At 41.1% G+C, this 27866-nt stretch overlaps 1 protein-coding gene across 1 annotated transcript in view; it reads right to left on the bottom strand.

Annotated features, from left to right (window-relative positions):
• The window catches only part of cds1 (CDP-diacylglycerol synthase (phosphatidate cytidylyltransferase) 1), a 78475-nt gene that overhangs the window by 49487 nt on the left and 1122 nt on the right, over positions 1–27866 (bottom strand). The window lies entirely within an intron of this gene.

The raw sequence follows: 27866 nt of genomic DNA, 5'->3' as shown, positions 1-27866 counted from the left end.
GTAGTGAACACCAGTCGCAGTCCATCATGTAGCAACACTGCAAGTCAAGACATTATTTTCAAAACCAAGTGAAATTCCTCCTGAGCTTCCCCCACACACACACGTGTGCACACACACGTGTGCACACACACACACACACCGTGGAAGATTAGGTTTCCTTTGCTCACTTGAGGCCACAGCCACACGCTGACGATCTACAACATTTCTTGCCTTTCATGGCTTCCTTTACTGAAACCGTGCTAAATACGGCAAGGAGGGAATCAGAGGGGAGCGAGCACAGGTTTTAATATAGCAAGGAGGTCACACTCAGACTACCAGCACAATTAGCCTGGTCGGGATAGAGCTGTTAATTGGGAGCAAGTTGGAGGGTTGACCTGTGTCTGTGTCTGGGTTCAGGACAGGAGGAGTAGGTGTAGATTCCTACTCAGCTTTTAATGAGGGCCACGCTGATGCATGCGGACACATCTAGTGGAAAGCTAGAGGTTCTGGACTGGCTGGGCAGATGCTCAAAAAGCAGTGATGCTACAGTAGATGGAAAGTAGTTGAGTTAGATGGATGTTTTGGGTGGTTCTCTCAGCCTGGGTTTGACTCCCACACATTTCTTATGAGCAAGCAGCCGACTTCTGCTATGAAAATGTAGGCTACTATAGTGCCAGGTCCTGCTCTTTAACCTTCTGGAGTGTGGTAGTGAAAAGGGTTAACCTTCTGTAGTGTGGTAGTGAAAGGGTTAAGCTGCAAATTTCCTATCATACAATGTTTGGTTCTGTTGTGCTGATATATGATGTAGGCTAGGGCTGGGCGATATAACGATAACGATAAATATCGCGATATGTAAGGGATAATGTATAGCTACGAGGTCATTGTCGCAAAATAATTGACAGACACGTAGTTTAAAATACCGAGCCGCTTCGGCGAGGTGTTTTAAACGCCAGTGAAGGTCAATTATTTTGCGACAATGACCGAGTAAAGCTATACATTATCCCGCTTATTACATGGCTAACTTACTAACAATATACCTAATTCATTTGACAAATCGCAGTTGTTCTGTGGCTCTGTCAGCCCAAATAAAGTGATTATTATTATCGCGGGCAGCCTCTGTTCTGGCTCCGCTGTAATACACACACTCCGCTGTCAGTGCAGTCGCGGCAGGTGTGTCTGATTTGCTGCACTGATGTGGGCTTGATTGCGAACAGCTGCGCACATCGGTCATTATTGTCCCACAGCGGTCATTATTGAAAAATAATGACCGCTGTCGGGGGGCTATTGACCAATCACAAGCAAGCATTTCGGCGAATGTGAAAACGCCATGTAATAAATTTTAATAATCGATATCGAATATCGAAATAAAATAAAAAATCGAAAAATCGTTTTTTTTTTTTATACCTGCAACAGGGCAGTTTTAAAACCAGAGACAGTGGACAGACTTGTCTTTCTTGCCTGCAACTTAAAGTAATGGCTTTGCTTGTCCAAATGACAATACTGACCAAATTCAGATTTCTTTTTCTCTTGTCCATTTATTTTGTTTGCTTTCTAATTTAAAATACAGTTTGAAACCGTCTGTACACAGTAGGCTATGTGTGCTAGCAGAACTAGACTCCAGTCACGAGTCACAGTGCACATGTGCGGTGGTTTGTCCACCAAAAAAGCGCCAAAAGATCGAAAATAAACTAGCAGAGCCAGAACTGTTCAACTCCTCTGGAGCCACAGCCAGCAGAGAAGCCTGTTTACTTTAGCTTTTAAACCAGCTGCAGCCTGAGAACTGGAGTGTGAGGGGATGTAACACTAAAGATGGCGGCAATGACAAAGAATTGCTGCAAAATAAACATACACCTGTTGTTATAAAAAAAAAAAACTTATAACAATTCGATAATTATCGATATCGAGAAATAAAATAAAATTATCATATCGTTATCGCGATATGATTTTTTTCCATATCGCCCAGCCCTAATGTAGGCTATAACTAGGCTAATTGTTAATTCATTCATTCATCAATCATTGTTCATGCATCCATCCATCCATCAATATCCTGTGAGTAGTAAGTGAACAGCATTGCCTTTAGCTATAGCGAACCGTTCTGATACAAAACATAGGGGAGCACACAGTTTAGTTTGACCAGATCCAGAAGGAGCCGACCAAACGGAAGTCCTGCGAGTTGCCATTTCATCAGAACGCCCTAAACTCTCTCTCCGACACAGCACCACTGTTCTGGAATGACTACTGCCTGGCATCATAACTCCACACCATCACCACCAGCCCACATCACATTACTGACATTCATGCTGCTGTCTTGGCAGCTGGGGACACTGACATGAAATTATGTTCTGTTCTCCCCGTGTTTGGATGGGCTTCCTCCCACACCAACACACATGATGCTAGGTACGCTAATGTCATCACCCATGACCAAGCTACTGGCATTACAACTGGTCCCAGGCCAGAGTTCAATGGTTTCATGGTATAGTCTATATTAAGTTAGACTAGGTCTAATGTTTCCATGGTATAGTCTACATGAAGTTAGACTAGGTCTAATGTTCCCATGGTATAGTCTACATAAAGTTAGACTAGGTCTAATGTTTCCATGGTATAGTCTACATGAAGTTAGACTAGGTCTAATGTTTCCATGGTATAGTCTACATAGTTAGACTAGGTCTAATGTTTCCATGGTATAGTCTACATAAAGTTAGATTAGGTCTGTGCAAGGGGATGTACCAATGACACGAGCGCTAAACTTGAAAATATTGGCCAATAGTAGGGATAGGCGTGAGTAATTGATTCCCAGAAGTGTTTCCCTTACGATTTTTTTCAGGTGGGGTGGTAGGCCCCCCAAAACTACTAGTGTTGTTGCGGGGCGAGCGTCATGGATACGTGGTGTCAATATTAACAATATTTATTTACAACACATAAATACATTTATTTACAATTATACATACAGTAGTGACAACACATATATGAACTATTTACAATAGAGGGAGGGAGGCACATACAACAATATTTACAACCAGTGTCAGAGCGAGCGCACTCGAGTTGGAAATTCAGAGGGCTCAGACTCAGAGTGCACACTGGATCAGAGCGGAGCAGATTTTCAGAGTGAATTTATGAACTCACCTTAACTAGGATCCTATGAAATCCGTTTTTATCTTTTCCTGTTTTCTGATTTCTCCGTTTAAAATGTTCCTGTTTTCGGATTTCATATAGTTTCCTTTGGATTTAACAAAAAAAAAACAATACGAAATTGTTTTTAACTAACTTTAACACTTTGAATGCCATCCACAAGTTCTCGTGTTTACCCCCCGCGGGTTGAATGCCCACTCACGAGAATATCCTTTTTTTTTTAATTATTATTAGCGATCTGAAATCATATTGCATCAAGCGAGTCTATCGTTGGAGATCCAGGCACCCCCGGCGCTCAGATGTGAAAAAAGCGCCCCCTATCGTCTCCCAGATGGTAAATCACCCTTTTGGATTGGACTCAATGAAAATTAATGAAAAAAAAAAAACGCACTCCACATTTCACTTCTCACTCATGTAACCGGGGTCTACCAGAGTTCACTCTGGAAAATGAGCGATTTTTTCGAATGGCGATCGGGAATTGGAATAAACCATTTGGATACCATCTGATCTCAGGTAAGGAATCTATGTTATCAGTATTAGGATAATCAGACTCGTTTTCACAGAGATATAAGCTTTTATGTGATTGTGTGTTATCGCTGTTTGACTGTGCGCGCCGTCAGGAAATAGGAGACTCGATTTTCGGCTCGCCGCAAGAGCGTGAGTGCGTACACATATACTATCGATAATCTAGCATTTATTTGAAAACGATTCAAAAAACAATCTGCCATGACAATGTTGACTGGAAAATGAGTCTTTGATAAGCGACAGGCTTAGACACAGCCATAATTTAAAACATAGATTAGGCGATATTAACGTTAACATTGGAGTGGATGTGGGCATTCAAGGGACTAATAATGAATTAACCTTGGGCAGTCAAAGTGTTAATAACAGTACTGAATTATGAATGGCAATAGATCATAAAAGAAATACCGTGACAAACGTAGATCTACGTTTCCGGCACTCAATCGTCGGGCGACAGAAACGTAGATCTTACGTGAACGGCAGTCAGTGTTAATGTAAACATTGATATTTTTTACAAGGCAACATTGTTCCCTGAACCATTTACATTTTATAGCATTGAATCGAATTTAATCGGAAATCGAATCGATTCGGGAAATCAGTGTCGATACCCAGCCCTATTTGTTACTACACGTTCTTCAACTCAATGAAAGTGACGTCGCCGGTCTCCTATCAGTCATGCAGCGCATTCAGGCCTTGTGAATCGGAATCTAATTGTTTTGGGAAATCAGTGGCGATACCCAGCCGGGCCAGCCCTAACGGACATGCTGAAGTTGTGGCTAGCTAGTAGCTAACTGTTGTTGTGCTACAGTTCATGGACCCCAACACTGCTACTACTGCAAGCCACCCTGTACCAAAACACTGAGTAGAGGTAATTATTACAAATGGTAACTGGCTGTTTTTGACTGACAATAAACATTGGGTATATATTGCTGTGCATTGTTACTGCCATGCTCTTTAAGATGCATTCTAAAAATGTATTTCCCTAAACGAGTACTTGATCAACCCTGAAGTTATTAATGTGATCATTCGATCTGGGAAAACATTACTTGTGCCCATCCCTAGCCAATAGGCCTACAGAGTATCTTAACAGTGTAGGCTACATAGACTTAGATCAGGGGTTCCCAAACTTTTCAGGCCGGGGCCCAGAAAATAAGGCGTCAGAGAGCCGCGGCCCAATGCACATCGTCTGGCTTTTTTTTTTTTTTATATTATTTTTTTAGGCGACCGATTTTTTAAGCCAAATATCACTTCAATCCTATTAAGTTAGTTCAAGTTAGTTATTCATTTATATGTGCTATTTATGAGAGGGCTAACTTGTTGCAAAATAATAATGATAATAATAATAGCCTCATTAAAATACTATTGTTGCTTCGGTTGTTTTCAGCATTTTATGTGCATAATCTGTTATTTAGTTTGAAATGTTCGTTGAAATAAGTAGATTTTTCGTTTTTGTTTATTTATTAAGTTAATATAAAACCATATAGTCACATTTTAGAATACAATAGAATAGAATTTTAGAATACAACTAGAAACACTGTCCTGGCCTGCTTCTAAGTTCAGTGGCCTGACAAAAAATTTTAAAATAAAAAAATAAAAAATAAAAAAATAAAAAAATAAAAAAAATAAATATATATATTTTTTTTTTAATCATCTCGCGGCCCATCCGTGGCTGCTCGCGGCCCACCTTTGGGTCGCGACCCCGACTTTGGGAACCACTGACTTAGATGACTAGCAAAAATGATATTGGCTAAATGCCATCTATAGCTATATCAAATACTATCTATAGCTATATCAAATGATATTCATAGCTATATCAAGATCCATTTTCTCCATTGGGGAGATCTAGCTTCCCTCTGTGTCAGAACTGAAGTACAGAAAATCTGATTTAATTTGGAACATGATGTCCCACATGGCTCCCACACTTCAGTACCAGGGGTTTTCTCCCAGTGCCAGATTCCCTATTTAGCCTAAGCCTGGTTTGCCGGATATCCAATGTCAGTTTTGGTTCAACACCACCACCACTTCCCCTGCAGCCCAGCAGCTAACCTCTTATTATGTCCCTCGTAATGAAAGCATGAAATATCCACAACATTTGACATAATTTGTATTGCATATTAATGTGTCCCAATAGTGCATGTTCCTTGCTCCAGGAATATTGCATTTGCTTCTAAAAGATCAGGTGTGAGAATCTTCCACATAATTATAAAATCCACACCACTTAATACTAGAGATGTTCCGATACCATTTTTTCCTTCCCGATCCGATTCCGATACCTAAGCTTTGGGTATCGGCCGATACCGATACTGATCAGATACCAGTGCATACATTAAAAAAAAAAGAAAAAAAAATTATATAAATTATACTTAATTTTTTTTTACACAGATACTGTTTTATATATACTGTTTTTTTTAGTAATAACTAGAAAGTAATGCTATTTATTCAACAACAGGTGATTGTATAGATTAGTATTAGTATCATTAATCAATGAGTATGGGGCTGCGGCACTGCAGATATACCCTACTCCAATGATCCGCACGGACGTTAGACGGTGTTGCACTCACTACCCAGTCTGTTAGTAGCAGAGGCTCTGGCTAGTATTAACTTTCATGTTGTGATTTTCAATGCAAAATAAATATTCAACATTCTCTTTTGAGACTCGGCCTCAGACTCTTATCCTTTGGCACTTGGAACTTGCTGTACTTTGCTTGCAGGTCTGCAGCCATTATTGCTGGATTATGAATAGCACCAACCTTAGCCACGGTACCGTTATCATGCTAAGCTAGCTGACCTAGCTCGTCTTCCCTGCATTGCCATTTGATAACGTTAGTTAGCTAACGCTAGTCAGTAGCTACTTGACTTAAATACGATTCACCGTGGGTGCATTATTGTTGATAGACGGACAGTGTCAGGTCCTGGAGAAAGGACAGGCGATCATCTGATTTGATGTAACGTTAAAGCGGATGTTGTTCCAACTAGCTAGCTTTTCAGCTAATGCTATCATAACACCAGCAAGCAAAACACATCCCGTCCGAGCTCCCCGTCACACCGCACTGTCGGGGACAATGGAATTTAAGAAAGTGTATCTGCTGTTAAAATGACAAACAGCATCACACTTTAAAACACGTTCATTTTATAATCCTCACTCTCCGCAGGAGATAAATGACGTCATGGGATCGGAGGCTAGAATTGACGTGTACTCGCCGATACCAGCATTTTAGGCAGTATCGGCGGCATTTCCGATACTGGTATCGGTATCGGAACAACTCTACTTAATACATCCTAATGCAGCCCATCTATAAGGCAGGGAAATACAGAGTACCCTATACAGACACAAGTCTTCACATTAGGGCTGTCTTAAATACTTCGAAGCTTCGTTCGATGGCACAAGCTTCGAACATTAAAAAAAAAATCGAAGTTAAAAAAAAAAAAAAAAAAAATCTATTTATTTTTTTACTTCGATTTATGTGTGTGTGTGTGTGTGTGCGTGTGTGTGTGCGTGTGTGTGTGAACTACCCATCCCAGTTAGGACAGCCGAATCCCGTCCAATCTTTCGCCGTCGACTAAAGACTCACTTCTTCAACCATTATCTGAAATGATTAAAAAAAAAAAAGAAAAAAAAATCTAACCGTGACTAACCTTACTGTCATGCACTTTTCCTAATAAACTAACCTACACTGTAACACGCAACACTTTGATAAACATTGTTACTCAGCTGATAGTTGTACCCTTCTTGCTGTCTTGTCGTACAGAACTTGTAAGTCGCTTTGGATAAAAGCGTCAGCTAAATGACTAAATGTAAGTGTGTGTGTGTGTGTGTGTGTGTGCGCGCGCGCGCATGGGGCCATTGGGTGGGGCCGGGGGACAAATACACTGGAGGAAAGTAACCCAGCTCAGCACTGCCCAAATTATATCATCACTATTGCCTGTTTGAAGGATATCATCCTCAAATACATATACACCTACATGCCTTGTAGAATTCCACACATAAGAAAGAAAGATACTGGGATGAATAAACAAAATAGGAAATAAAATTTAGATAAGGTGCTACTGAGATGTTTTGGTGAGTTCTTTGTTTTTTTGTGGAAGTTGCCCTTCTTAAAAATGCATGAACATTCACTGATAATTGGTCTGTAGTGGAGTCTACAAGGTCTACATTGCCGGACCATGTAGAATCCGGACCTTGTAGACTGACATAATTCTGTGCATAGTTTAGTCTACACAGGCCATATTTCAAATAATCAAAATCTTACTTCATTCATCTTAAACATTCTTGATTTGGGGGATTGGTAGTTCCCATGAAATCTGAAGTTGTTCAAACGACAACAGCGATCCACCTTGAATTAAATCACACAGCCGAGTGAAACCTTGTTGGCTCAGTCACGAAAGGGGCTACTTAATTAATTAATCCAACCCACTTTATTTATAGAGCACATTTAAAAACAACAAAGTTTATGGAAGTGCTGTACAAGTCCCACAACATAAGATAAAAAATTTAAAGAAAAAAAAAAAAAAAAATCTCTTTATTTTTTTTCGAAGCTTCGAATTAAAATCGAAGCTCGGCCCCGAAGCTTCGATTGCCAAAAAAAGCTTTGAAGGTCAGCCCTACTTCACATGCACAAGGTGCTATTATGATGTAGCTATTATGGTGTAGCCTAGGAGTAGCACTCATGTTGCTAAACAGCCGTAATCTTATCTCTATCTACCAAAATACACTAACCATTGTGTAAGAAGCACTTCAAAAAGGCAATTATCTTTGAGTATAAATCTATGGAGACCTTGCACAGAATGTATAGTGCAGTTCTTCTAACATGGCTGCCTATAACATAGCAACCATAGTTTTGTACATGGCAAAGGAAGCGACAATGGCTGCTTGCTTCAAAACAATGGTTTCTATATGTTGATATATGAGAAATATATCAACAAAAACACAATAGTTTGGTATTGTATTACTGGATCTTGTAAGCAAGTCACAGTGGAATAGTAATATCGTGCTTTTCCAGTGTTTTACCTACTCTACCACAGCTCTGAAATCAGGCATTTTCTTTCCAAAAGTGCTTACTAACGGTTACAGGCAGCCATGCTGGAAGAAAGAAAACTACACAAACGTTCCCTGCAAGGCCTCTATTGAATCAAACGTGTCCCGTTGGCTTGAAGCCTTTTTACAACGCATCCGCGTTTCCGGGTTCCCGTTTTGCGCTCCGATTGGCCAGGTCATGTGACATGAGCACCAATCGTGGGCCGGCAAGTTTCTACACTGGTTGCTTAGGCACTCTTCGAAGTTGGTTAAGGTTAGTTTGTCTTAGAGCGTGACGGCAAGTTCTTTCGCCGGTTAAGCTTAGGCACTCTTTCGAAGTTGGTTAAGGTTAGAGTTTGTCTTAGAGCATGGCGATAGAACGGCAGGTAGTTTGCAGGCTGTTTGACGCGGAAATGGGCAAACACGCTATTGGGCGCACATGTCACATGACCTGGCCAATCAGAGCGCCGGAAACGCAGATGCGTTGTAAAAAGGCTACACGCATCCCGTTGTCCCAATCAGCGGTATGCCTTAAAAAATGTATCTGTAATCTAAATGTAAACACAACAAGCCTTTCCTTTTCAAAGTTAATTGAGACAGCTCTTGGAGACCTGGACAGCTAGTTTCAGGCCTCAAGGTATTTCTGAAGCTGTAAAAACATTTGTTTAAATTTGTAGTGTGTGTAAACAAACATGGGAGTAAAACACAAAAAAGATTTGGTTTCACCTGCAAAGCCATGCCTCCAGGAATCTCTGTACGAGTGGTACATGTAATACATAAATAAAGTCTTGGATTGGGGTTTAAAGTCACAGATTAAACGAGTGGTGAAACCAAACAGAAAGGCGTCACTGACGAGACGGGGGCGAGCTGACCTGCTGGCATGAGTCTACCGTCCGTACGGCCTTCAGATGTGCACCACCTGTCCCTGAACTCGTGGAGGACAGACGGAGACAGAGAGACTCTGAACACTAGTGTATCTCTGACTGGCAGCAGCGCCATCCTCCTCTGTCCTTGTTGCCATCATCATCACCCCCCCCCCCCCCCCCCTCAGCCGCCTCCTCCTCCTGGCTATTAATGTCCTCTCCGCAGAGGGAGGGAGGAGGGGGGCATAAGACGGGAGGCGAGGAGCAGCTCAGTAAATGGGACTAGTGTAATCCCCAACAAGGAGGCGGAAACCCTGTCCTGTGTGTGTATGTGTGTTTGGATAAGCACCAATATGCCTGCCTGGTTAAGATGGTTAAGAGTGAGGAGAGGAAACGGCACAGCCACTGGCAGAGTACGGCTGCTCCAATGGCAGAAATCATGATCATGGTTATTTTGGTTGATATTGAAATCACGATTATTAAACATGATTACTATTTGATTTGAGAACATCACATGATGACTGATGAATTTGTTTTACCTTTCTTCTCGACCAAAGGCTGCCTTTCTGTCGTCTTCTACAAGTTACCAAAGACGTTTCAAAATGACTGGAGAACCGCGTCGTGGCTCCTCCCTCCTCCCCCTCAACACCAGCTGAAACTACTGTTTGGGTTTGAAGGAAGGGTGCGCTGCGTTTACAACACCAGACAAAATGAGAGCAATGTGGCATGTGGCATAATAATCACTTAATTTCAATTATCTTGTTTTCATGATTGTGGGAAGCCAATTGAAATTAAAACTGGACTTTCAGTTAAGACTGAGTGGAATTGGAATTGGTTTTAACCTTAGTTAACTGGTCCCACCTCAAGGGTTACACAAACATCAACATGTGTGCCTTCATGGTAGTATAGTTCACACTGCAGGGAATCACTGAGGAAGCTATAGCCTTCATGGTAGTATAGTTCACACTGCAGGGAATCACTGAGGAAGCTATAGCCTTCATGGTAGTATAGTTCACACTGCAGGGAATCACTGAGGAAGCTATAGCCTTCATGGTAGTATAGTTCACACTGCAGGGAATCACTGAGGAAGCTATAGCCTTCATGGTAGTATAGTTCACACTGCAGAGAATCACTGAGGAAGCTATAGCCTTCATGGTAGTATAGTTCACACTGCAGAGAATCACTGAGGAAGCTATAGCCTTCATGGTAGTATAGTTCACACTGCAGAGAATCACTGAGGAAGCTATAGCCTTCATGGTAGTATAGTTCACACTGCAGAGAATCACTGAGGAAGCTATAGCCTTCATGGTAGTATAGTTCACACTGCAGAGAATCACTGAGGAAGCTATAGCCTTCATGGTAGTATAGTTCACACTGCAGAGAATCACTGAGGAAGCTATAGGGCCTAAAAAAATAGTTTGGTTCCTGTTGGTTGTCAGTTAAGGCCATGGGTAGGTAGGGAATTTATTAAAAAAAAATCCACAGCGACTATGGATAGGGAATTTCTTTGTTTGTGAAATACTTGCTTTTTATATATTCTCATTATTGACATGGACTGCACTTTTTTACTAAGATTTAACTAAACTGTATTGCAAAAAAAAAAAAAATCACTGAGGAAGCATCACAATGGATTCAACCGGATAAAATGTGCCGGAAGGTATGGGTTCTTACCTATCTCGATGTGATTTATCTAGAGATATCTACAGCAAGAATTTTAGGTGTCAGTGAAACCAGCATTGCAATCTGGTTAGAAGTGGTGGAGAGAATAAAGGCTAGCATATGAATTGTAATTCCTGGTTAGAAATGAATGAAAATGGATGGATTATCCAAAAAGGGGTCCTGGGGGGAAGAGCGAGCAAGAGCATTATGTATGTATTGGATTGGATTGCAAGTATTGGGTATATATCTCGTAAACTACATTTATATTGATTCAAATGGAATGTATAGTTCTGTGATTTACGTTGGATGTTTACGTTTAATGCTCGTGTGTCTAATTTTATGTCATGTTTAAAAAAAATAAAAAATATATATATTAAAAATAAAAACACACACTAAAAGCTATAGCATTTATGGTAGTATAGTTACACTGCAGAGAATCACTGAGGAAGCTATATTAGCCTTTATGGTAGTATAGTTCACACTGCAGATAATCACTGAGGAAGCTATAGCCTTTATGGTAGTATAGTTCACAGTCACACTGCAGGGAATTAGGCTAATCAGCACTGAACACTGACCTAAAGTAACACTGCTGTTGGGAGCAACTCTAGCGCCTGTTGGCCTCTTATCAATCGCAGCATGAGGCAAACGTTCAAATGCCAACGCTACTTTGCTCCACAGGAAAACAGTAATAAAACAAATTACCTTTACCTTCCATTCATAAACCTTAGAGCGCCGACGTAAGTAGTCTATTTAAATGCAGGGGCAGGACACGGGGGCAGGATGCAGGGCGGTGCAGTCCTTAGCTGTCCAAAAGACTAGTCTTAATGGCGCTGTGTGGCCAAGCTGTGACCAGCAGAGTGCTTAACACTTTGGTTGCCTAAGGTTAAATTAATGATATACCATAGATTGCCAGCGCTATTTGTCTATGGAGAAAGTCCCCTTCTTTGCAGGGCTATAACTTTTTAAATTCTATTGCTACATTGCCATTATTAGGGCCCATTCAAAGTCCTATATGTATTGTTCATTGTGTAGCAACGTTAAACTTTTTCATTCACATATTCATAGTAAAGTATGGTCTAATGTATAAGTATGTTTTCATCTCTTTCTGCAGCTTTCTCCAGAACGTGATATATAGCCCCAAATGCATTATATTGATGATGAAATACAGTTTGATGGCAATCAGCGCGATATAAAAAATTCCAACTAGACGTACTTCTAGAAGTTACTACACGTCATCTGATGTTGACCGGATGGGCGAGGGGGCGTTTATAATTCCGTGGGCAGCGTTATACCAATCATCTAATGTGGGTCAAATGTTGATAATATCAGTTATTATCGAAGACGGTAACGTTACACGCTGAAACTCACCCCAGTCTCCGCGCGCCGTTGGGCGATCATCGTCGAGTAGAAATTTTATCATTATGGGATATATTATTACCCGGTCCATCTCCAGCTTGTATAATGGTATATACGTCCAAATCATGTTGTTTATCGAGTTATTGGCAATCGATCGCTATGTAGTGTGACGAGCTAGAGTGCCGGAACCTATACCGAGTGCCCGGAAGTAATATGGCCGACCAGCAAAACCTCTACTGCGCTTCCTGTTAAGCGGTTGCGCCGATCGGCCACCAGATGGCGCTCCTGAACCGCCAGAGAGCTCAGTGGGTCCTGCTGGTGGATCTCAGGCCAGCGGAGGGACATTATGAATCCGATCGCAGATTTTTGAAATATTGATATAAGGACGCTGTACAGCGTCCCCCGGCAACTTTAGCATGGCCAGGAAAGACGTCTATAGACGGGTCCCGGCAGTCAAAGTGTTAACAGCCTGCTGCCGCTGCCTTTTCAGGCGGCCTGGGGCTTCAGCACAGTACATGGACGGACGGGTGGACGGATGGACAGCCAGCCAAGGTCAACCGGCCATCAGAGTCTAGACATCTGCTAGCTAATAAGAGTCCTAACTACATGGGACAATGAATGGACAGCAGCCGAGACAAGAGCATGGGGGGGAGGGTATGTTAATGGTACACAACACACACCTTTGTGTGTGTGGCTGGCTAATAATTATGCAGACACTGACCTTGGAAATTATGCTTAGGCGTGGCGTGTGTGTAGTAGTAAAGGCAAGACAGACCCAGCTGTTACCTCCACTCTACTGATGAATAATCATACCCAATGGGAGTGCCATCGTGTTCGCAGCAGTAGCGAAATGACACAACTGGATTAAGAGGGTTCTTGCCAAGTTGCTACAGATAACACTTAAAAGGTCCCATATTTTACACATGTCCTGTGTTTTATTTGAAGTCTTGATATCCATAATGCAGGGACCACACGGAGGGTCGGCATATCATATGCAATGAATAGTTGTGAAGTTGTTAGGGAATGGTAGCCACACACACACTCAAAAATTCCCATGCAAATAATTAAAATGTATTTTTAATTAAATTAAATTCAAATAAACATATTTGGACAGCTAGGCTATCTTCATCAGGGCACTGATCGATCGGTATCGGCCGATATTCAGTATAAATATGAGATTGGGGAATTCCGAAAATGCTTTCTAGTCACCGATTGCGAAAACCGATCGATGACGCGGGCGAAAAACATGATCCAATTCTCAGTAGAGTTGGAATGAGAGCATGAGCAAGCGAGTGTGTGAGAGAGAGAGAAAGACTCAGAAGAAGCTTCTATCCCCAGGCCATCAGGCTGCTAAACGAACAATAAACACTATGCAACAACCATCAAATGCACACAGCACACACACCCACACACTCACTTAAACAAACAACACACTGCAGCACCCACTCTCCACACTTTAGATCACACAAACACACTTTATATTTATTGATAAAGGATTTGCACTACAACTCGTACACCTACTGTAAATTGTACCTAAATTGCACCTCATCCTATTTCTGCCTTGCACTATATAGTATTGTATATTAGTACACTACACAGTATTGTATATTATATGGTAACTCAGTTACGTCTACTCTGCATCGAACATTGTACATATGTCTATACTGAACACTGTGACCTCATTTTTTTACTTCTAATTTACATGCTATACTATGTTATTTTATTTCATACTTATCTTGTCTTGCACAGTCTCTGGAGCGTAACAGTAAGAAGCATTTTGTATAAAAGTATTCTGTACTTCTGTATGACAACTATTAAAGAAACTTGAAACTTGAGATTGTGTGTAGGGCTGGGCGATATGACGATATTATATAAATATCGGGTACAGTTCATTAACGATACACTTTTTAAACGTATCGTGGATATCGTGATGTTTTGCCCAAGAGGATCAATCTGGTCCACACGTTCAAATTTTGAACAGCGCCGCCCCACACACACACTATTGCATCAAAGTTACTACTTATGATAACAAAGGCATTCGTTTTGTGGCATTAACGTTATATAGGCCCCGTTCCCCGTACCTGGCTAACTGAGTTAGCCGGATAATTTTCAGCATAGCTTGACTTAAGCCAGACCTTTCCATTCCCCGACGCTCGATTGTCTAAATCACAATGACAACAGATCAAAAAGTTTGAACCTGGTCGAGGGCAGGGTTAAGTTCAGTTAGCTGGATCAACTATGGCCACACCCCCGCAAAGAAATCCCAGCTCCCTTCCTGAAATATTTCTCACAGTCTAGAGTAGATCCCATTATGCCATTCTGAATTATGTTTTTGTGCTTCGTTTGAAATGTAAAATAATAGGTCTGCATCTGCAGTAACGCTGATAATAAATCATATTCAGCCTATGAATGCACGTCATATTTATACGGATACGGCGCTCGCGAGTCGCAACACAGTTATTTTAATAACGGACTAAACGGATCATTGCAAATGTGAATCCCGCTGGGATATTTTTAATTAATGAAACCCATCGGGTGTTTGGCTCTGATTAGTTTAATATTCTTCGCTGTGTATTTGCTTAACGGAGCACCCGGATGCGTTTCATTCAAGCTGAAGCGTCTATGCGCGGATTGTGGATATGAATTATGAGGAATCTGAATCTGTGGAGTAGTTAATTGTATCACTGTGACAGTGTCACACGTTATTGTGATATTGTAACTGGGATTAAAATATATGAGGAGATGCGCTGTTTGATGGATTTGATGACGTGACGTGACTTGATAAATTGAATGAGCCTTTGACGTTTTTGATGAATGAATTTGAGAAAATGCATTTATCTTTTCAAGCACTGTTATCTGATGATGAACATGAGGTGTCACTGGTATAAACCAAATGGTAATCAATTCAATGCATGTATGGATTAGGTCCGAAACAGATTAAAACCTGATTAATAGTGTAACTGCAAGCCTCCCTCCAAGCCTCTCTTTAGAAACCATGTATTTATATAGTACATAATACCTAAGCACATACAGATATCCTCATGATATAATTCGTATCAATTAGATATACTATTTGGGCTTGTTTTTATCGTTATTCTGAAAGAGCTGAACTAATTATTTTCGCTAGCAAGATCTCATTTGATTATTCATTCCATAAGCCTATACTGCCAGCAGGCACGCCCATTCTGCAATCTGTTAATAAAGTTTTAAATCAATCAATCAATCAATGCCGTTAGAAGATCAGGATTTCTGCTATCGACACTTGCTGTCTTTTCAGCTGAGGCGGGCGCGCGCAATTATCCTGAGTCTCAAGTCTGGTTCAAATGAACGAGACTGAATCCACCTTCGAGGAACAGGAAAATCCCGGATTCAAACATCGGGTTAATTGAATCTGGATAATGGGACTCTTGATCGACTTAGTTGAACCAGGTACGGGGAATAGGTAGGGATGGGAATCGAAAACCGGTTCCCGTTGCCAGGTTTTTCCTACAGTTGCGCAATAACGTTAGCATGTAGCCATGGCAGACTCTATTTGATTCCTTAAGGGCTCGAAATTGCCTGGGTTTTGGTAATATGCTCCCGAAATGCTCCCGCTGTTTGGCTACTTCTATGTGCAGTGAAAACTACTTGAATGCTTTAGAACCTAGTCATTGATTTAGTTCAGGGTGAGCTAAAATTAGCCGCGGAGCTAACGTGAGCTAACGCTATTTAATCAAGCTCAAGCTCAAGAGAGATAAACAGCTGACAGCGGATAGTACAGGTACAAATACAATAAAACAGCAGGTGGGGGCTGTTGTGTAAACCTTGTACTCTTTAGTTCACATATAATAAGAGACGGAGTGTTTGTTTACTAGTCTCTGTGCAACATACAAATGTGTCCGTGTAGCAACACAAGCCAATACCTTATAGGACAGGGGCCCGGGGAGGGAGCTCTGTGTGTGTGTGTGTGTGTGTGTGAGTGAGAGAGACAGAAGTCAGAGGAATAACGACCTGTTATTCAATAGATTAAATTAGTTTAAGAATAAAAAAATAAATACATTTTAAGAGAATCTCAAATACATTATTTTATTTAAGTGTAGGCTATAGTTAATGTTTTATTTTTTACAGTTTTTGTATTTTTCTGACATGGGGGCTCAACAATAAATGACAATCAGAAATGTCAAGTTGCATGTTGTTATTCTAACCAGCTTAGAGTGACCCCTACGCTCTGTATCTTCTGGCCGCCTCAGACCTACTCCTATCCAAGCTCCGGGAGGGTCATCAAAGAGAAGTCGCCTATTCTCAGTCCTTGCCCCACAATGGTGGAATGAACTACCCACCCCAGTTAGGACACCCGAATCACGTCCAATCTTTCGCCGTCGACTAAAGACGCACTTCTTCAACCATTATCTGAATAAAAAAAAATATATCTAACCCTAACTAACCGTACTGTCATGCACTTGTCCTAATAAACTAACCTACACTGTAGCACTCAACACTTTGATGAACATTGTTGCTCAGCTGATAGAGTTGTGCCCTTCCTGATGGCTTGTCGTACAGAACTTGTAAGTCGCTTTGGATAAAAGCGTCAGCTAAATGACTAAATGTAGTTCTGTTGCATTTCCAATTTATTTATTTAAATCATAAATTGATCAGGTATCGATAAGGGAATCGATAAAGAATCGAATCGATAAGCAGAATCGATAATGGAATCGTATCGATAAAATCCTATCAATTCCCATCCCTAGGAATAGGGCCCAGAGAAAGACTTTCGTCTTGTTTACATCAGGGTCCCCCATTTTCAATTCATCATATTTCATATCTAAATAATATAATATCTCATTGCTAAATACAGGGCTGTACGCTAAGCTTTTTCACTAGGGGCACACTAAAAAAATTTTTTTAGGGGCACATTTTTAAATAACAATTTTACCATTATTAAAAAAATATGTTCCTCCTGCCTCATTACTGTGGTCCTTTTATTTAACATTTAAGTGCGTTTGTTTTCAGGTTTGTATCTTTTATAATGAACCAACCGAGAAAGTGTGTAAATCACTAATAGAACAAAAACAACAAACTGTGTGTGTGTGTGTGTGTGTGTGCGCGCGCTTGTGTAGTGCTCCTTGAATGAGATCACCACAACACACACACCATTGCATTAATCAGGAGGACAAGAAACTCTGCATACATTTGTTTCACAATGAAAAGTGCTTTAGAAATCAAATGAATTATTATTGTAAATAACCCCATGAAAGGTTTATTATTTGTATGGGTAATTACCTGCTTCATATTTGTGATGTTACTGGTTTCAGTGTGTGCCTAAAGTGGTCAATGTGTTGGGCCGTTTATAGAGATCTATGCCAATTAATGTTTATGTATATACAGGACTTTTTTTAGTAAGAATTGAGAGGTATTTGTATATGTGACCTTTATTTTGAAAACCGTGTTGCCACGCAACCTTATTTACATTTGCGCTTTTGACAGTGAAATGTTCAGTCCAACTTAGCTCGAAGGAAAGACTAATCAAAAAGGTTTAATTGACCCGTATGAGGCTCTTACGGTAGGACTTTGATTGTTTATAGAAGTGGAATGTAATACTATGCTAAACGAGAAATAAACAGTTTGTGACAGCCAGTAAAGTTGCAAGCCACTTTCATTTCATATACGGGGACACCGTGACAATTATTAGTATTATCTTATTTGCATATTGTCTCATTATTAGATAGATAGATAGGTTGATATTTTATAAATTTAAGTAGACAGTATTTCACGTCCTAATAGTGGGCTACTACTACTACTCACCTAATGCATGGCTGAACCTGAACGTTAGAAGTGTCCGTGTCCCCGTCAATCAATCATCACATCATCACGTCAATCATCATCATCTTATCATCTCTCCACATCGGACGCGGTTGTCATAAGATGGACTGATATCCACTCCGTTGTTCTTGCAGAGCAAAATTTGTATCTTAAATGTATTGAAATGAGGTGCTTCTTTGGCGATGCAATAGTCCATATTGAAAGAAAGAGAGGCCACATTCAGTTTCGTTTTGCTAGGAATTATGGGATTTGGTGTTGGATGTATAGACTACGCAGATAGGGACATGGTCTTTAATCGCACGATAGACTACAAGTACCAAGTATATAGCGTGACCTAGATTCACTCCACACGCAAATCTTTTTTTTCACTCAGGCTATCGGTGATCGCAGTAAGTTCATTCATGCCGACAGATTCTTTCATAGCACCACGACATTGTGTCGCACTGACAGCTCGCGTGAGTGGCGTCATCACACGCCTTGGATAATTTAGGAGTGAAATGCGAATGCAAGGCTTGAAAGCACTACTCGCAAGCCCGCCCCCAGATAATATTTACCAATCGCAACGGCCAATTAAAGGGGCAATTCGCGATCATATCATCGCAGTGTACAGGCCTGAAATATATGCAATATATAATCTAATAATCCAATAATCCAAATCAAATATATAATATAAAAATGCTAACAGTAAGAAGCATTTTGTATGAAAGTATTCTGTACTTCTGTATGACAACTATTAAAGAACTTGAACTTGAACTTGAACTAAATGCATGGGTATTTTATTTTGTCTTTAATGTTAACTTGCAAACTCAAATACTGTCTTGGTAAGCCTCATAATGAATTGTTTGGGGAAAAAAATAAAAACATCGTGATGCGTATCGCCGAAAGGTCAGAAAATATCGTGATATCATATTTAGGCCATATCGCCAGCCCTAATTGTGTGTGCGCGAGGCAAGCGTGAGGGAGCATGTGTGTGTGTGAGCATGAGAGGGAGTAGTGTAGTCGAGACAACGGGCTACTCTGGCACATTGAGCGCCGCTAACCCATACGCTACACTGCCCCAGGTCGCTGAGACAACAAGCATGCCGTGAAGACCCGCCCTACTCTGCCTCTGATTCGCAGACTGTGGGTGGGGGAATATGATTGGACCAAAGCAGAGTAGACAGACACACACACACAGACAGTGGAGCAGTCGGACATGCAGACAGAGACGCTGCTTGCAGTTGAGATAGCGGAGAATTTTGACTCGTTGCGTTGTGGCCATGTCTCGCAGATAATACATATGAAAAGCATAATTTGCTCAGAGTCCAGAGACAGTTGTGGTTCGGTCCGGATCTGGACTAGAGTCCGGACTTTGAGAATGCCTGTGTTAGACCTACAGTATAATACTGCCAGCTGCTATAACAAAACCAAAAACGATTGGTATCGGCAGTGTATCGGCCGATATGGCTCATAGTCAGACGATCAGTATAGGTGGCAAAAAACGTGATCGGGGCATCCCTAGCTGGTGATATGGTAAAAATATGACATCACAATATTTTTCTTATTTTAACTAAATTTTACTGCGTTTGAAACCTTTTTTTGTAATATACTTATTTTTTTTTATCCACTTTTTCTCCCATTTTTCTATATTTTCTCCCATCCCAATTTCGTATCATCCAATTCAACCCTCCCCTGTCACGAACGCTGTTTCTTGCCTCCCACAAGCCGGCTGCAATGTGGACTATTACATAGCACAAGTCCCCTCCGGTACTTGAGGTAACAGCAGTCGCATGACTCGCATCTTTTCACCTGCGCAGCTCGATCTCTCAGTGTCGAGGAGTAACGCGTGGGAGGCTCACGCTGCCCCCGACACTTCCTGATTCTACTGCGCAGGCGCACCAACCGACTTGTAGGAGTCGCTTGTTCACAACGCCCGATCCCCACCCTTCAGTTTCCCTCCCCGTAATACGGCCAATGTGTATTACTGCGGACGACCAGCTAAACTGAAAACAATGTGGAGAGCTGGATTCGAACACGCGAATCCTAGCGTCTCCACACTGGTGGCGAGTGTCTTGCCCACTACACCACCTAGCCGCCCTTTTTTGTAATATACTTATGATGGTGCTTTTTTGTTCAAAAACTGTATTTAAATCCATTTACTATCCAAGAATCTTCATAATACTGCTGCAAGGAACAATCTTTAATGTTGTATATATGGTTGATGACAGTCATGTAAAAGTATGGTACGTCTCTGCTCTAATTCCTGCCCATGTTTCCCGTGAGTGGGTTTCATCCCACTCAGGCGTGTGTTTGAGGCTAAACATGACCCCCTCCCACACTCCATCGGCCATCCCCTGTTTGAGTTACTGAGTTGAGTTACTGAACATCGCAGACCGTGGGCCTATCTGGATGCCTGACCACTACAGATCTATCTGGAGGCCTGACCATCGCAGACCTATCTGGATGCCTGACCACCGCAGACCAGGGGCCTATCTGGATGCATGGTAAACAATTCCAGGGAGGGAACTGCCGCCGGTACTCTTGGCTCAATCGCAACCAACTTAGAGGTTATGTTGGGTCATTCTAGCTTAGCTCAGCGTCAGCTATAGGCCTCCTGGAAACTGTTAACATGATCTGTGTGGGTCACTGCAGGGAGTGGGGGGGAGGGGGGGGTGGCTGAGTCCTCAGGCACTGCTGACTCAAGGGTTTAAGAAAAATCACAATTGATGCAATAAATAAAGCCCCTCGAAATATAGCTGTTTACTAACGTTTCCTATGTTGAAAACAAGAAAAGAACATTTAAAACCACAAAATATGGTTGATTATGGCAAAAATCATAATCACAATTATTTTGATATTGAAATATTAAACGTGATTACTCGCTTTGAGAACATTATTTGACAACAACTGGATTAGTTTTACCTTTCTTCCTCCTGCCTCTCAACATGAGCTGAAAGTACTGTTTGGACTTGGGGTGTAATTGAAACTCGATTAATCACCCAGCCCCTACCACAAAATACAGCAAATTAGGGATGCCCAGATCGATCGGCCAGCGATCGGTATTGGCCGATATTCACTAAAATAGCTAGATCGGGTATCGGTAAAAGAATTTTTTTTTTAATATAATAAGAAATAAAATAAGAAATAACAATTCAGTACATTTATATCTATGTGTTAATTTGTTACATTTAGTTTCACTAAGTTAGGAAAGTAATGTTTTAAGTCAAGCCTGATGTTGCCTTGCACTCTTCCACACAGTGAGGCATACAGTTTATTAATTGAACAATGGGTATTTACATTACATTTACATTTAGTAATTTAGCTGACTCTTTTATCCAAAGCGACTTACAAGTTCTGTACGACAAGTCATCAGGAAGGGCACAACTCAGCTGAGTAACAATGTTGGTTACAATGTTGGTGCTACCTTACTGTAAATTGTACCTAAATTGTACCTCATCCCATTTCTGCTTTGCACTATATAGTACTGTACATTAGTACACTGCATAGTATTGTATATTATATGGTAACTCAGAACATTGTACATATGTCTATACCGAACACTGTGACCTCATTTTCTTCTTCTAAACTACATGCTATACTATGTTATTTGATACTATCTTGTCTAGCACAGTCTCTGGAGCGTAACAGTAAGAAGCATTTTGTATGAAAGTATTCTGTACTTCTGTATGACAATGACAACTATTAAAGAAACTTGAAAACAGTGTAGGTTAGTATATTCGGACATGTGCATGACAGTAAGGTTAGTTTTATCTATAACAAAACCAAAAACTATCGGTATCGGCAGTGTATCGGCCGATATGGCTGATCGGTATCTGTGGCAAAAAACTTGATCGGGGCATCGCTACAGGAAATGCAATGATCTAAAACTCACATTTACCTGTTGTCTAGCGTTAGTCCTTGTATCAAGAGATCAGTCATATAGAATGACAGCATGTTGTCTAGTGTTAGTCCTTGTATCAAGAGATCAGTCATATAGAATGACAGCATGTTGTCTAGTGTTAGTCCTTGTAACAAGCGCTCAGTCAACTAGAGAATGACAGCATGTTGTCTAGTGTTAGTCCTTGTATCAAGAGCTTAGTCAGTCAACTAGAGAATGACAGCATGTTGTCTAGTGTTAGTCCTTGTATCAAGAGCTCAGTCAACTAGAGAATGACAGCATGTTGTCTAGTGTTAGTCCTTGTATCAAGAGCTCAGTCAACTAGAGAATGACAGCATGTTGTCTAGTGTTAGTCCTTGTATCAAGAGCTCAGTCAGTCAACTAGAGAATGACAGCATGTTGTCTAGTCCTTGTATCAAGAGCTCAGTCAACTAGAGAATGACAGCATGTTGTCTAGTGTTAGTCCTTGTATCAAGAGCAGCGTTTCCGTTAGCCGGTAATTACCGGTATTTGACCGGCAAAATATGTTGAAGTCCGAATATTTAAATATCTCCGGTCATAATGTCCGGTGAAAATAATTTCTCTAAGCACAATTTTATTATTTGAATTGTATTAAAATAGGCTCAAATTAAATAGCCTATGCGATGAACGAAACAATCATTACATGTTGCTTCACGCTGATAAAGCGCGGATGGCGCCGCTCGGATGTGAATCTTTTTTTCTTTCTTTTTTTGAGCCTGTCTGGCCACCATAACGACAAACAGGTATACGAGCGAGAGAGAGAGATGGCCAAACAAGCTAAGCTTAACAAATATTTCATGAAACCAAGCACAAGCAGGTCTAATAATAATGACAACGAAGATGAGTCTTCTGAACTTGAAGTCACAGAGACCGCTGATGCCGTGGTGAAAGAAAACAGAAACAGAAATGTCGAGCGTTCAGGCCCGAGTGGAAAGTTTAATTCTCCTGGCTGAGGTGCGACATTATATCCACATTTTCCAGTTCACTGATCCAGCCAGGGTTACCAGTGACACAGTTCATTCTGGAACCTCAGATCCCCGCTGATCATGGAGTTCTACAGTATCGCGTTGGATCCATACACGTATCGATTTTTTCGAATGGTGATCAGGAATTGGAATATACCAGTTGGATACCATCTGATGTCAGGTAAGGACTCTATGTCATCAGTGTTAGGATAATCAGAGTAAGTTTGATGAAGTTATAAGCTGTTTTGTGAAATGTCTTCTTTCGGTTTCAATGTAAAAGTCCGAGAGGAAATCAACGGGGCGATTATCCGCGCGCGGCCATAATGTGCTTGCGTGCACGTATAATATTGATCATCTAGCGTTTATTTGAAAACGATTCATAAAAAGGCCGACGAATATCAACGTTGTGGAATATTCCACTAAAAGACGATTTTCATAGAATGCTCCAGAATGAGCTGTTTTTTATCTGAAAACGGGGGCTTTTCTAAATGCTCTGAAACGGAAACGACGCGATAAACAGCCTTGACAGCACTGACTCGAAAATAGTCTTTGATAATGCGATGGGCAGATTAGACACATATGGTAGAAAAGGGTAACCACTGCGCTCAGACAGGTGCGTAGTCCAATATTAATTATGCAAAAAAGTAGGGGTGGGACGATACATCGATCCAGATCGATACATCGATGTAATTATCAACAATCGAATCGGATCGATGCGATGTAATAAGATCGATTCATATCGATACTCTTATTTTTTAAATCCTGTGGCGAGTCTCATATCCGCCCAAGAACAACAGCAGTAGCTCCGTGTGTGTAGACGTTACAGCATAGCATTCTCCCTTTCTGTGTGTGTGTGTGTGCGCGCGTCTTTGGAAAGACCAGATGAGGTCAGAGGAGTTTGATGTTTAAATGTTATTTAAACATAAACAATATAATACATAATAAATGTAGGCCTATACATGATCATGCAACATCAACAAATTGTTGTAGGAACGGTTTGGGAGAGGGAGGTTGTGAGTTTTGAGTTCCAAAAAATTTAGCTTAAATAAAGCTCAATATATAAAAACGTGGCACTTTACAGTGAACAGGAGGTCTATTTGTATTAAAAACAATAGATTGATTTTCCTTTAAATGTCTGGAAGAGCTCAAAAATACAAATGTCAAATGATATTTTCATTACCTTTTTTTTGTTGATCTAAATGTTACTGATTGTGTTAAATGGGCATATGATATCATCTCATATCGATCGCAGGCACCTGAATCTAATCGTATCGTATTGTATCGTGAGAGACTTTGTGATATCGGCAAATATCGTATCGTTGTCCAAAGAATCGATATCGTATCGTATCATGATGAAACTGGTGATTCCCACCCCTACAAAAAAGGGAGGTAGGGACCGCACTCTGAATATCGTTGTTTTTTATTTTCAAAGGACACAAAACGTTTTCAGCCATCCGGCCTTCATCAGTGTGTGTTGATTGAGTGTGATGAAGGCCGGATGGCTGAAAACGTTTTGTGTCCTTTGAAAATAAAAAACAACGATATTCAGAGTGCGGTCCCTACCTCCCTTTTTTGCAGATTAGACACATAGCCATAATTTAAAACATAGATTAGGCGATATTAACGTTAACATTGGCGCCGATGGTGGCATTCAGCGGGTAAAAAGGAAAACCAGGCTGACTGGAATTTCTCGAATATGTCCGGGGATAGAAATCTTGCAGGACACCCAGACCGGCACGAATATGTTCTAACGGAAACGCTGCTCAAGAGCTCAGTCAACTAGAGAATGACAGCATGTTGTCTAGTGTTAGTCCTTGTATAAAGAGCTCAGTCAACTAGAGAATGACAGCATGTTGTCTAGTGTTAGTCCTTGTATAAAGAGCTCAGTCAACTAGAGAATGACAGCATGTTGTCTAGTGTTAGTCCTTGTATAAAGAGCTCAGTCAACTAGAGAATGACAGCATGTTGTCTAGTGTTAGTCCTTGTATAAAGAGCTCAGTCAACTAGAGAATGACAGCATGTTGTCTAGTGTTAGTAGTCCTTGTATCAAGAGCTCAGTCAACTAGAGAATGAATATGTTTCCATTCCTATTTCTTATTTTTGGTGGTGGGGCAACCTAAGGCCATTTGTTTACATTTATATTGCTGATTGTGCTTTAAATGTCCTAAACGAGACAGACTGAACCGAATCGACCTAGTCAAAACTATTCAACTCCATGTATAGGAAGCCTGCTCCATTTTAAATGGTGTTTACATGAATATAAGGCCCTATGGAATATATTGCAAGTCTGTGATCACGGTAACAGTGGGGCCCTTTCTTACTATTAATATAGACATTTTGGGACCAATGGGTTCTGGCGACTCCCTGAGAGGAGCTACCCAGAGAACTACACCACCTTCAGGGTTTTCCAAGAGGGACAATTAAGTGACGTGAGCCCACAGTGTTTCTGCCAGAGCCTTCCTTCCCCCGACGGAGAGTGGCCCAGAGACGAAGGGCGGCTGGACGTACAGTGAGAGAGCCTGGCTGCACTCCAGTTGGGCCAAATAACAAACACTGGAAATAACGTTACTTCACCTATAAAACAGAACAATACTGCTTTTACAATCTTGTTGTAACTAGGAAATTCATTGAAAAAAAACATATCGTTTTTCGTCACATCACACTAGATTGATCAACTTACAACCAAACGTTTTCCTGGTTGATAACAAGAAAAGAGTGCTAAAAAACTACCAATAGTAAACTTTAAATACTTAGGATAACTAAATAAAGGATAACTTCACTATTTCAGACCTTAGACCCTATTTGTGGTCTGTCTACCATGTACTTGACACATAGAGACCATCATTTCACTGATTGGTCCAGTATATTGAGCTAGCTACAATTTCCCTGCAAGGCTCTCACTGGGCTACAATAGCAAACAATGGGCAATCGTGAATCCTTTGCTAAATCAACAATAAATGTGCTCTTCCAAGACGGGAAGCTCAGGGCAATCCCAACATTTGTACGTGTTTTACGGCCCGTCCTACAACTAGCTAGAGTGTGGAAGTTTCAACATTCGGATTGTGATACATTTCACAGAAGAGCACCCGAGGCCAGTAAGAATATATCGTGAGCTTCCTTTGTTTTTGCAAAGGATTCACGGTTGCCCATTGTCTGCTATTGTAGCCCAGTGAGAGCCTGCAGGGAAATTGTAGCTAGCTCAATATACTGGACTAATCAGTGAAATGATGGTCTCCATGTCTCAGGTACATGGTAGACAGACCGCAAATAGGGTCTAAGGTCCAAAATAGCGAAGTTATCCTTTAACTTCCAAACATGAGACTGTTCTGACAGCACAATATTCAGGTAACTAAGAGATTTGCTGGTAATCTTTTTTTTTAATGCATAGATATTTCAAATACAATACAAGGTTGACTCAGGAGTTGGCGTGTCCATCTCTCCAGCCCCACACAGCTGAACACACTTAGGTCTGAGACCATGAATGGGACATCTGGACCAATCACCGTACACTACGTCACTCATGGTTCCTCTATGATGGGAGGGTACTACCTGCCCTGAAGCAGGAGCAAAGAAAATCCCTCAAAACGGGGTTCTAAAAACTACGATCGCCCTAAGCTCCTGCAGTAACTATGGACACAGCAACAGTTCTCTTCACGTCCCCAAGCCCTATAGGGAGTGAACAGATAACCTTGACCTTCATATCTGGCTTGGGAATTGTATAACCTGTACAAATCTGTTGGTGTGACCAGTATCTAGCCCTATAGTAGTCAGAGGTTAACTATCACAACAACATGGTCAGGGACAACATAGGCTTCATGGTGTTCCTTATCACCACACTACTTATATTATATTTAACCTACACATACAGGACACAGTGGAGATGATGCTTGTGCCTGTGATGGAACAACTCAACCGTCTGCTTCCCTAGAAGTTAAGTGTTAATAGGAAGGCTAGCTGAGACAGCGCTGTGTGGGCTGACTGTGCTGGCTAGCAAAAAATGGACTTTGAAGGAGGTGTGGATAGACAAGGGGATATTGTTAACTGATTGAAAACTTCATTAACAGATTTCAGAATGGGTACAATACACTACAGCTCAATACTAACAACTTGTAAGATGATGAAGACCAGAAAAATACTTTAGTCTTGTTTACATAAGGGTCCTCCATTTGTGACGATGCCAGAGTGGCATAAATGTAAACACACACAAAGCTAAGCAACTGTAGCTAAGAGAGGACTCACACATACCACCTAGGCGTTCACTCTCTAGACTCTAGACTCATCACAAAGGGAATGGCTGTCAAGTCTGTTGAGCAAGTAGCACACGTTTTCTGGAGCACTGTGAGGAGGCAACTCCCTGGCACCATTTCAAAGACATTATGCAGGGTGATACACAGAGGAACCTGCTTTATTCGCTACTGGAGAAGCTCCATCAGTGGGATAGGTGGAATTGCCAGAAGAGCCTGCGGAACGAATAATAGGATTCCTAGTAGAATACTGTATGAGGGAGGGGTCGGCTACAATTAACCGTTGAAAGAAGCACTTAATAGCTGGTTGTTTGTTTCCAGAGGCAAGGGAATAGAATGGCTAGAATTTACATTTTGAATTAGCTGTCCCCATCAAAGCACTGCTCATCTTTCACAGGGAGGAATAGAATACAGGCTCATGAACAAAGAACACTAACA

The sequence above is a fragment of the Notolepis coatsorum genome (assembly GCF_963971535.1).
Source record: "Notolepis coatsorum genome assembly, chromosome: 1".
Lineage (NCBI taxonomy): Eukaryota > Metazoa > Chordata > Actinopteri > Aulopiformes > Paralepididae > Notolepis > Notolepis coatsorum.
This window is presented reverse-complemented; position numbering and strand designations above follow the sequence as displayed.